Genomic DNA, 11,653 nt, shown 5'->3' with positions numbered 1-11,653 from the left:
TATAAAACGCTTCTCACCCTAACTTTCGACTTATTAACTTACAGAAGTCAAAAAGTAGCTTCTGTTTTCCTATCCAAACATGCTATAAAACTAATGAAATAAGATGGGTTTTTTGATTTTTACCTTATTAAAGTCATTGCGGGTGGATTAAGTGGTGTTAACCGATAATGAATTATTTTGAGAATTGATGATTAATCGAAGAAATGGGTGATGGAGGTAATGGGGAAGAAGAAAATGGAAGAGTTAAAAGGAAAAGAGTGAAAACAAATTAGTTTTAGATTTTAATATTTAATAGGTTAAAGATATTTTAGTATTATTCTTATGAATCTTCATTATATGATATTTGATTTCTTAAGAACCCTCGAAACTCTTTTCTTGGAGCCCTTGTAATAGGTTTCTTATTCAAAACTGAAAGAGGGGTACTTGTGCACGATGCACCCAAGGTTTTTGGATCGGAGGGTACGTGTAAATGTAAATCGGATGCCCCCTATAAGACCCAACCACCCTCCAAAATAAATAAATTCATAGTATAAAATCATAATCTCGCATTAACAAGAGGAGCACCGGAAAGAAGAACCTAAGTACCCAACTGTGGATTATTTTGGCGGGAAAAGAAAATATGAGTTCTTCTGAGGTAGAACCGGATTTCCCTGATCTGGTCTGTCAGATCGATAATGTTCAGGGCATGGTTGATTCCTTATCTTCTGTTAGATGGAAACGTCATCAGATTTAGTGAAAGAGTTTCTGACTCTAGGGTTCTTCCCCAATTCTTTGTTATCCCATTTCTAGGGTTTTGTTTCTAGGAGAATCATCTAATAATTTCTTTCTTTTTATTCGTTTTTTTCTAGGATGCAGTTCTTGAATTATCCGAACATGGTATTGTGTTGATTGTTGAAGATTCTGGTTGTATTCAAGCTTAAGTATATCTGAAACGTGAGGTATTATTATTACGGATTCATTTCATTCAAATTCAGATTCTTAAATTCCAATGAAATATCAAATTATTGAAGTTCAATTTGATGTTGTAGCTATTCCTAAGTTATGATTACAAAGCTGAAGGACGCCCTAGTTTTGGAGTGGGTTTGGGTTTATTTGTTGATTGTCTGAACACATTCTCTTTACCCGGGCATTTAAATACAATCGAAATTCGGTACCCTGGTTCTGATATGCAGCTTCTTTTCGAGTACGTTTTTAGTTTTCTCTTTTCATTACTTATATATATGTTGGTGAACTGGAATGCATTTTAGACTTGCAATCAAGTAGATAGCTTTCAGTTCTCATAAGGCTCAATTCATAATTCTAATAACAAGTACTCCCTCCGTTTCTAAAAAATAGACTTATTTGATTTTCACAAAAATTAAGAAAACTAATCATTGAAGCCACTTTTCCATGTTTTTTCCTAATCTATCCTTTGGTCCCCACTCATTTGTTATTAGAGAAAGAGGAGAGAGAAATGGTCCCCTTTTTGTATTAGGAGAGAAAATGGAGAGAGAGAAGTGGTCCCTCTACCAGTATAGTAGTAAAATCATAACATTTGACTTTCCACATATGGAAACAAGCCTATTTTTTTGACATACCCAAAAAAAGAAACCTGCTTATTTTTTAGAAACGGAGGGAGTATCTTAATAGGAAAGTATTTTAGTAGATAGATATTTTCATGCATTTTACCTGCCCGATCTTTTTTTAGTTATTTTTATCTTGACTTGTTTTTGTTTTCGATCAACATTGAAAATGTCTCTTACAATTTTTTGAGATCTTATATCTGAATGGAAGACTCATAGGAAATGCTCATATACTTTGATGCCACCTAACTTAATGGAAGACTCATAGGAAATGCTCATATACCTTGATGCCACCTAACCTAGAAAAGTTGCGTTATTGACTACTGAACCGAGTCTAGGAAGTTTTTATATCCTTCAACCTCGCACTACTTATATCCAGCTCATCCCCTTTGGATTCGGCTGACAAGTCACCTTGCCAATCGTCTTCCCACTCATTTTATTGTTCATAAGAATCTGTCTCGCATTTGTTTGACCCTGGCAATCTCCTTTTTAGGCCCAGAAATCACATCAAAATACGTGGCACCATGGTGTATCTGTTATCCACTTTATATACCAAAACTTCATTTTATCTCAGAGAAACTTGGAATATCTCTGAGAAACTTGGAATGCAGAAGAAGATCGACCAACCTTCTGCTTATTGCTTGAAGAATAACCCCCTGCTCACACCACTGCGTGTCACTTTCTTCGTCCGGTTATCTTGAGATAGATTCTTGGGAAAACAGAGAACTGAAACTCAGTCGAGTACTTACCACCCCGACCTTGCCAATATCCATCAGCATTTCCCACCATCACCCACATATGCCCTAACGGCCCGGTTTCTTAAAGGGCTATGGCCTTATACATTGAAAATGGAGCTATTTGGCAGCACCACAGCCCCTATATGATTTAACCTTGTTTTATGGTAGCTTATTCAGCTCTTTGATTGATATCAAATTATCAATATATAGGTTCTTGTCTAGTCCATGGCCATCTCTGACTAGTTTTGTAGGTCACAATTCGTGGTTGAACTCCTTTTTCCCTTTTCTTAACTTTGTAGCTGTAACTTATGTATATTTGTAGTAATGGTAGTTATCCATATAAATCCAGGTCAATTGACTCACCTGATGCTTGTATCTATGCGGAATTGAGGACCAGAATCCCAGAAACCATTTCATGGGATTATAATTTTGAGCCAGCAGGAAGTACACCCTTGAGTTTTACTGTTAAGGTATTCATGTTTTTCCTTCTAAATATATTACTCCTGATGACATACGCTTTATATCTCACTTCACTCGTCATGAATTCTTAGTCTGCAGCTTTGAGGGAGGCTGTCGATGATCTTGAGTGGCCTGGTGCAAGTATCCAAATAACTCTAGTACCCGACCCACCTTGTGTAACGGTTAAAGGTGAAGGCCATGGGGACTTGCAGGTAAATTTCCCATTCTTTTTTTTCTTTCTCCCAAACAGTAATTGGTTCCTAGGATTTAAGCCTCATTGCAGTATCAAGCATGCTTGTTTTCTTTTGACAGATAGACTTCATGTACTACGCGAACACTAATTTATTGATGGCATTTCAATGCGATCGACGTATCTCTTACAGGTAATCACCCATTATATTAGAGAGAGAAAGATGGTTGTTTTACAGTTCTCTGCGCACAAGAGTTTTGTAAAGAGTCTCTGTTTTAAATGAATAGGGATTTTAATAAAGTGCCACATTTCCAATTTGCAGTTTAAGAAAATGCCACCGTTTTTTCAGAGTTTATTTAATGCCACACGTTTGACCTTTTTCCATCCAAAAAAACTGTTGCCATCAGTTAGTGCATAGGTGGCATTTATCCAGCTTAGTAAAAGACATATACACCCTCAAATCTGTCACCAACTCACCAAACCCATTCCTTATTTTGGCAGTTCCCTTCTTTTCTTACACTTCTTGTAGCCTTCACCGTCAGTTCATAGCTCAATCTTCTCAGCTTACAGCTCTATCTCTGCTTAAACATCTCAACTCCATTTACTCCAGCCATCACCCTGTAATCTGGCATACTCAGCTTCACCAGGACCACGACCAGCTTAACCTCCTTTCTTCATTTCCAGCAATCTCTGCCTGCGAACACATCAGAACTACCACCAAACTGCAGCGGCAACAATACCAGCTGCACCATTTCATCTCATAAACATAATCTCCTCATACTATTTTCAGTTTCAATTCAATTTCATTACCAGCACATCTGTTACTCATCTCGCTTGCAATCTCGCCATGTCCAGTTCAACAGCATCATACCCATCTGTAATCCATCACCGATTCCTCCTTGTTCTTGGGTTCACTGCACCTGCAATATCCACCAGTAAAACTCTCCAGCATCAACACTGTCATGTCACCTGTCCTAGCATTCATATAAGTCACCAAATACCCATGGAACTCTGTAGAAACACTTCAGTTCCATGGCAATTCATCACCAACCATCGCAGTCATTTTCTCTTGCTTCATCTCAAGAGCCTACAACAACTCCCTGCAGCTCCTGTGACATTAACCAAGCACAAACCAAATTGTACACAGGCTCAACTGGTAGAAACTGAGCTTGAAGAGGTGAAGAAAAAACCATTTAGGACTTTTATCGAACACCTAATGTGCCATTCTCATCTTGGTGTAACATTGAAATTTCTAGCGCTTCTAAACTCACCGAAACACCTGCAAATTCAATCCCATGACAGTTCTACCATTTTATAGCCATATATCCCCTGGAAAACCATCTTCAGTTTCATTCAACACCTATCAGAAAAAACGTCACCAAACCCATGGAACCAACATCATACATCTCCATTACCACCAACCAGTTCAGTCTCTGCAACTCCTTCTTCAACCTGCCATCACCTGCAACCATGGCCCAAGCCATGACATCACCACCAGTATCATCCACCAATACTGCTTCATCACGACAACCATCATAATCAAAACAATTTACAGTAAAAAACAATTAGAAACCCTAATTAACATACAAAACTGGAAAAAAAAAATGAAAATCAAGCTAAACCCTATTCTTAAAACAACCGGAATTCTATGAATCAAACATAATTTTGACGAACCCTAAAATTATTTCCCAAAACTTTAAGAAAGAATTTTGACAAATCCTATATGTAGGTTTCACAAAACTGATTTTGATACCATCTCATCACTGTTCTTGCTTCATCACAAAATTCTAACCAATTCTCGATTTGATTCAAACCCACAATCGTCACAACATCTATCATATCAATATCTTGATCTCTATCGGCAAATCAAACCCAATGTTCAATTTATTCTCAATTATCCACGACTGTAGCTCAGTTCAATTTCATCATTGTACCCTATCAATTCTTCTTCATCTTCCATTTCTAGAGATCGACAACAACATCAACTCCAAATGTTCATCTGAATCACCAAGAACACCTCCAATTTTAAAACAAATCCTCAATTTGAACCTTCACAATCTCAACAGATCTAATTCTCAGACCAATCTTCATTTTTTACTCGATTTCATCTCTCAGTTTCTCTGTTTTTTTCTCGACCTAGTGCTCGGCAATAATAGCAGCAGCTGCTGCTTTTCTCCTCTCTCAGATTCTTTGTTCTGCTTTCTCCTAATTAGCGATTCACAAGTCTTTAAGGATTGTGAAGGGTAAATAGGGAATGATAACATATTTTCTTGACTTGTTCAACGCATATACACCGGTTTGGTAGGCCCTGACGGAATATTTAACGGTTGTGGCATTTAATTAACTCTGAAAAAAACGGTGGCATTTTCTTGAATCGGGATTTGCAAGTGTGGCAGTTTGTTAAAATTCCCTAAATGAAAAGCAGAACATGCACCAGAAATATCTGTGTGGTAGAGAAAATGTGGGAGGGAGATTGGGAGTCTTTTGCTTCACTGTTAGATCTGAAGTTGTTTTTTCTTTTCCTACATGCAGGTATAAGTACAAGTTTCTTAAGGAAACAACTTCAAACATTCCTACTAGTGTCATAAGAGAAAACAAAGGAAGCAAACTAACAATCGGGAGAGGTGGAATATTGAAACACTTGGTTTCAGTGTCAAGATCATCCATTCAACACACACACATTGACTCTGCTGGTTATCCACAACCTAGTCGAATTGCTTATATTGAGTTCTTTGTCAACCCAGAAGAAGATGATGAAAACCCGATAAATGATTTATAATCCAGATTCTGAAATATTATGTATCATGTAAAATTGTATTTAATCAGGAGATTGTGCAGTGGATCAGAGATCATTGCCAGACCCTCGCTCAGATGAGCTTACTCTCTTTCTTTTCTTTCTACCTTTTGTTTTCTTTGCTCGATTAGCTATCTTGTTTTTATAGATACAGTTCATTTAATGGCTGCTGGTGGAGTTCACGTATCATGTCAAAGTCATACCAAAGGAGCTGGTTTTAGCTAAGAAAGACTGACATTGATATGTTTCAGTTTATTCATCAATAGGTAACGACTCTATCATTTGGATGGGGAATGGTGGAAGTGAGTCCCGCCACCCCTCTCACACGTGATATGCCCGGGATTTTATCCAGGTAGACTAAGAATTATTCAAACAAAAAACAACAAAGTTCAAATGAAAAAAACATCGGTGTGTTTGGTAACAGTGTGTTTGGTTGCATAATTCACAATTCTGAGAAAGATATAATCACATGTGATTATAAATACCGGAAATCATGCAAATTTTTCGTGCGTTTGGTAGCTGATTAATAATTCCTAAAATTCCTAAAATTTTCTTATCTTAAATTCCATGTAGTGTTCTTAGACTCTTTAGAAAGAGAATATACTATATGACTCTTAAGATAAAAAGAAGCGGGTCCACAAACCTGTCTTAAGTTAACCAGTTAATCTTAAACAGAGGGATGGTATTCAAAACAGAAAATTTGGTAGAATTATTAATCTTGATGAAAACGTGAATCCAATAAATTTGGACAACCAAACATAATGAGGGAATTGTAATTCCACCCAATCCGTAGACCCATAATCCCACCTTAGGAATTTCAGCTTCCAAGCTTATTACAATTAAGTTTTCACTTGTACGACAGAAACAAAACATCTCTTCGGTAGTACAAAACAAACAAAACATCACTTAACTGGAAGAAGGTTGTTTTGTGGCATACTCAATTTTTTTGACGCATACTTAATAAAGACAAAATAGAGTCACTAGGTAGTAAAATCAATAACTCCTTATCTACCATATTTCAGTTATTACAGTAAAATCTTTATGTTTATATTTTTATATTTATTTTTTATTTATATATATTTTTTTATAATATTTTTTTTTTTAGTTTTTTGATTTTTTAAATTTTTTTCTTTTACAAAACCTAGACCTAGGTTCGACTGACAAGTTATCAGCCGAACCTAGGTATATTTTAAAAATTTAGGTTCAGATAATAAGTTATCAGCCGAACTTTATTCTTTAACTGGCGAACTCAATTAGGTTTGGCTGACCCGAGCGAAAAAATAGAACAACCGAACTTAAGTTCGATTCAAGTAGAGAAGACTGAAACGAGAAGTATTTTTTTAAAAAAATAACTAAAAGAAAAATCAAAATTAAAAAAAGAAAAAAAAAACTAAAAAAGCTAATAAAGAAAAACTAAAAACAATTTTAAAAAAATTATATTTTTTTTTCCTAATAGAAGTTAAAAAATAAAATAAAATTTAAGGATGGTGGTTTAGGTATGGATACGATGGCGGCTACGATCCAGTATTGCTACCTAGCATCCTGTATTCAGACACAAAGCTTACAACATACAATTTTCCAATTTATAGATGTGCCCGATCCAAGCCATCATTTTCAGTTTGTCTGTGATAGATATGTCAACATTTGTGGTTTATCCCCCTACGACTTCAACACCAGTGCTGCTGCCCCCCATCCATGAAATCATTGGCAGCTTGTTACTTCGATGTTGTTAAGAGAGAATTACCTACTATTCACACTTTCAACACGCGACTCAATCTTTTGACAGAGCAACAGAGTGGAACATGCGCTAGATAATTTAAAATCAATACCGATTGTTGGGCTCAACCAAGGTGCTTGATCTCGTCACTTCAGAGCCATATTACAATATAGATTTGTTTCCTCTTTTCATAATGATTATGTATGTTCAAGTTGTAACAAATGCATGGACATCTTTGGTGACTATTCCCTCAATTGCGCAAAAGACATCGGTCTTAAGTTTCGGCGTGACTTAGTGAGAGATGTACTTTTTGACATCTGCTATAAAGTTTGAGTCGCAACTAGGAAGGAAGTTCCGCTAGGATTCATGTCATATAACAATTCACCTTTGCGCCCAACTGATATTCTTGTTTACAATTAGGGAGATGGGAAAGATACTTGCTTTGACGTCACGGGTGTTTCGCCTTTCACTGGATATGAAGCTAAAAATTTCACACCTAAAAAGACTATTTCTACTGCAATCATGCGTAAATACAAAAATACTTCGACAAATGTGCAGCTAGTGGGTACGTGCTTTAGCCTTCTCAACATTCGGTGAATTAGGAGATGACATGATTGCCTTTTTGAAGCGTCTGAAGAACTGCTTAGCTAGCTATGATGCAAATTTTAAAGTAGGTGGTTCTCTTTTCCATAGGATAGGTATTGCTATTCAGAAAGGTGTTGGAGCACAACTTGTTGCTCGGCTCCTACCCATTCCCATGTAACACTTTTATTTGTTAATAAATGCCCTTGATGGTAGTCTTCCATTATTATAATGGTAGTCTTCCATTAATGGTCGGTTTCGTGGTTTGATTGCAAGGGAGAGGTTTAATTTTTCTAATTCTCAATCCTCGGGGGTGAGTAGAGATAATTAGGGTTTTGGAAGGTTAGGCTTGCAGATGTTATTGGGGCTGGGGCTTGTTATCACTAGTGCTATTTCAATTTAAGTGAAGCATTCTTCTTATTTCAGTTTTGCAGAATTGAAAGTAGGGGGTTCTGTGGTTTTTAATTTGTGTGGGTTTGAGGAACCAGGATCAGGGGTGTAGAGTGTTGTATTTAGGACTCTGCATAGGGGTTGTTGTTTGTTTTTGAAGCTGTTTTCTTATGAGTGTGTTTGAACATGGGTTTAATGTTTCCTTGTGTGTGTGGTTGGCCGTAATAGGAGGTTTATTCAAGAGTTGTGTGTGTATGTTGAAGCAGTAACGTGGTTTTTTTGTTCGTTATAGTGAAGAACAGTGCTGTGTGTTTGAAGTTTGATTTTGGGTTCTTGGTTCGAGGCATTGTCCTGTTTATCTCGGTTGTTTAATTAGCGTTTCATTGAATGGTATTTTAAGGGTTCAATTGGGATTGTTTACCTAATTTTAACTCTTATTTTCCCATTCCTTCAGTCCTAATTGTCTTATGGTTCTCTCGTTATGTTTGATTTGGATTTCTATTGATTTTATCGCAATCTTGTTGAGTTTCTGAGGTAGCGGTTGCTATTACTGTTGTTAGTTTCTCTGAGTTACTGTGCCAATGGTTACTAGGTATAGTCAGACACAATGTTTGTGTTCCAACCCTCAATGTTGTGTTATTCAAAATGTTAATGAGTATCAGTAGTGCAGCAATGATGCATCTTTGGATTCTCCTTTGGGATCGTCTTCACTGTCTCAGTTCGCAACCACTTCATCATCTCAGAATGACAAGGTCCCTTGTCCCTTTAAAAATTCTGATGGTTGTATCAGTGGTGTTGGGGGTAGAGGATATGCAAGGAGTGCAATCCTTAGGCGCATAAAAGATATGCACTTTCCTACTGCGATTGCCAAAAATATATGTAGGGAGAGAATTCGAAATAATCTGGATTGTTTTGATGCGTGGGAGAGAACCTTGTCTGATCTGCAATCTTGGTTATGCATTAATTGTTTGCATACTTATGCCTGGAAGAAGCCCTGCAGAAATCATCTCCCTGGGTTTGTCATTGCAGGACCATTTAGTGGTAGGGGTGCAGATTTTCTTATACACGACACTATGCGGCCTCAATCTAATCTTCATGTTAACTCTGCAAACAATGTATCCGCTTCTACAGGGGTTGATGAAGATGTAGGGGGTCTTAATGTGGAAATGCTCAGTATGATCTTTCAAAAACAAATCACCAGCGTTGTGAGTATTCCTCCTCAATATCGTTTAAGGTTTTCAAGAACTTTAAAAATTGCCTTAAACAAAGTTATATCACAACCCAATGACTTATATGCTTGGCTACAACTCCTCTTGCTACCATCTTGCACTTTAAATCTTTATGTTCCTAAATGTTCTATGGAAGAACATTCTGGTATGAGGAAGAAATTGCAAACTGCTACAATTAATCAAGCCCTGCAACCATGGAAAGAACCCAATGCAGCAAGCCAACAGTATGATCCGAGAAGTTGTTCAACCACTGTAAGCATAATAGCAAACTACAGCAAGCCAACAAGATGAAAAAGGAGAATACTAACCTAGCAGCCTGCAGAAAGAAGCTTAGTTATGGTCATTACTCTGCTGCTATCAGAGTCCTTAATTCAAATGGTATAGCACCGCCCAACCCAAACACACTGTTGGACATTCAGCAGAAACATCCTGATGGAGCTTCTCCGCACATACCCGTTGAGGATATTTCATCACCTCCTTTATCTGTGGATGCTAAATTAGTTTTGTCTGCTTTAAAAAGCTTTCTCAAAGGCACTTTATGCGGTAGAGATGGCTTAAGAGCAATGCAGCTGTTACAAATGAACTACTTGATTCAATTACTAGTGTGGTTAATCTATGGTTATCTGGTGCTTTTCCTCCAATTCTAGGCGAGTACGTGGCTAGTGCGCCTTTGATTCCGTTGCTAAAACCAGGTGGTGTGTCAGGCCAATCGATGTTGGCACAATATGAAGAACATTATGCTCTAAGATGGCTGCTACCTCAGTATGCAAGAAGGTCACTTCATATCTGGGTAATCACCAATTTGGTGTTGGTATTCCATGTGGTGGTAAAGCCATTTTACACGCGGCTAACAGATTGTTGGAGATGAAGGGTGACTGCAACACACATACCATGATGCTCATAGATTTTTCGAATGCTTTCAATCTTTTTGACAGATCTACTTTGATTCGGGAGGTTAGAACTCACTTACCAAGCATTGCAAATGGGTCGAGTTTTGTTATTCTTCACCTGCTAGATTGTACTACAACGCCGTAGTTCTTTCATCATCTAAAGGTGTCTAGCAGGGTGACCCACTTGGCCCCCTATTGTTTGCGCTTGCATTGCACCCCCTTATTTCTCAAATTGCTTCACAATGTACCTTGGACTTTAATGCGTGGTACCTTGATGATGGTACACTTGCAGGTGATACGCTTGAGGTGGCGAAGGCCTTGAAGATGATACAAAATGAAGGATCTAAGAGGGGATTGTTAGAGCATTGCTCGGTTGAACCCACTAAGCGTTGGTATGTCAAGTTTGGTTGTCATATTTTAGTGAATCAAAAATCATGTTAAGAGTCGCTTGATTATGTACTAGAGTCAACTTCGTATAGGTTAGCTTGAAAGTATTAGGATATGAGACATTACAATTATTGCGAAGTCTTGAAGATGTGAAGAAGCAAGGAGATACAAAGACAACAATCATCCTTCCACTTGAGGTTAGTGATATTTGACTTGAACTGTTTTATTCCCTAACGTATCTTTCAAGTCGTGCATATTGTAAACATAATTGTGAAGCATATGTGAACTCTAGATAGACTATAGTATTAAGGAATACAATGCGAAGTTTATTGCTTAACCATTAAACTTTGTAGATAAGACATCGCCATAATCATTTGAATGCTATTGTGATTATCTATGGGTATGAGGTGAGGATTTCATCCTAGGGAACAATGTTTACATGTGTTCTAAGGAAGTAAGTTCATAAACTTGTTTGTTGACCGAAAAGGAAATTGCCAGGTTTTATTGGTTTTGTTATTCATTGCATATCTTATGAACAACCAATATGTGTGATAGAGTATAACTGCTCACAGCTTGTTGTGTTCTTGGTAAAACTATTCACAAAGGCCTGACTTATGTACTGGTATAAATTTTATTAGTAAAACCGATCTTAAGTAATCACCTGTGGTATGATCGGATTTTGTATGTCTGACTAATTAAAAGGAAATTGGGAACCG

The 11,653-nt window shown here is 37.2% G+C and overlaps 1 pseudogene; it reads left to right on the top strand.

Annotated features, from left to right (window-relative positions):
- Nucleotides 1–619: 619 nt before the first annotated feature.
- LOC113302377 lies at nucleotides 620–5,760 on the top strand (annotated as a pseudogene).
- The last annotated feature ends 5,893 nt before the right edge of the window (nucleotides 5,761–11,653 follow it).

Source organism: Papaver somniferum, chromosome 8 (assembly GCF_003573695.1).
Source record: "Papaver somniferum cultivar HN1 chromosome 8, ASM357369v1, whole genome shotgun sequence".
Classification (NCBI taxonomy): Eukaryota; Viridiplantae; Streptophyta; class Magnoliopsida; order Ranunculales; family Papaveraceae; genus Papaver; species Papaver somniferum.
Note: the sequence above shows the minus strand (reverse complement) of the source record. Positions and strands in the feature narration are given on the sequence as shown.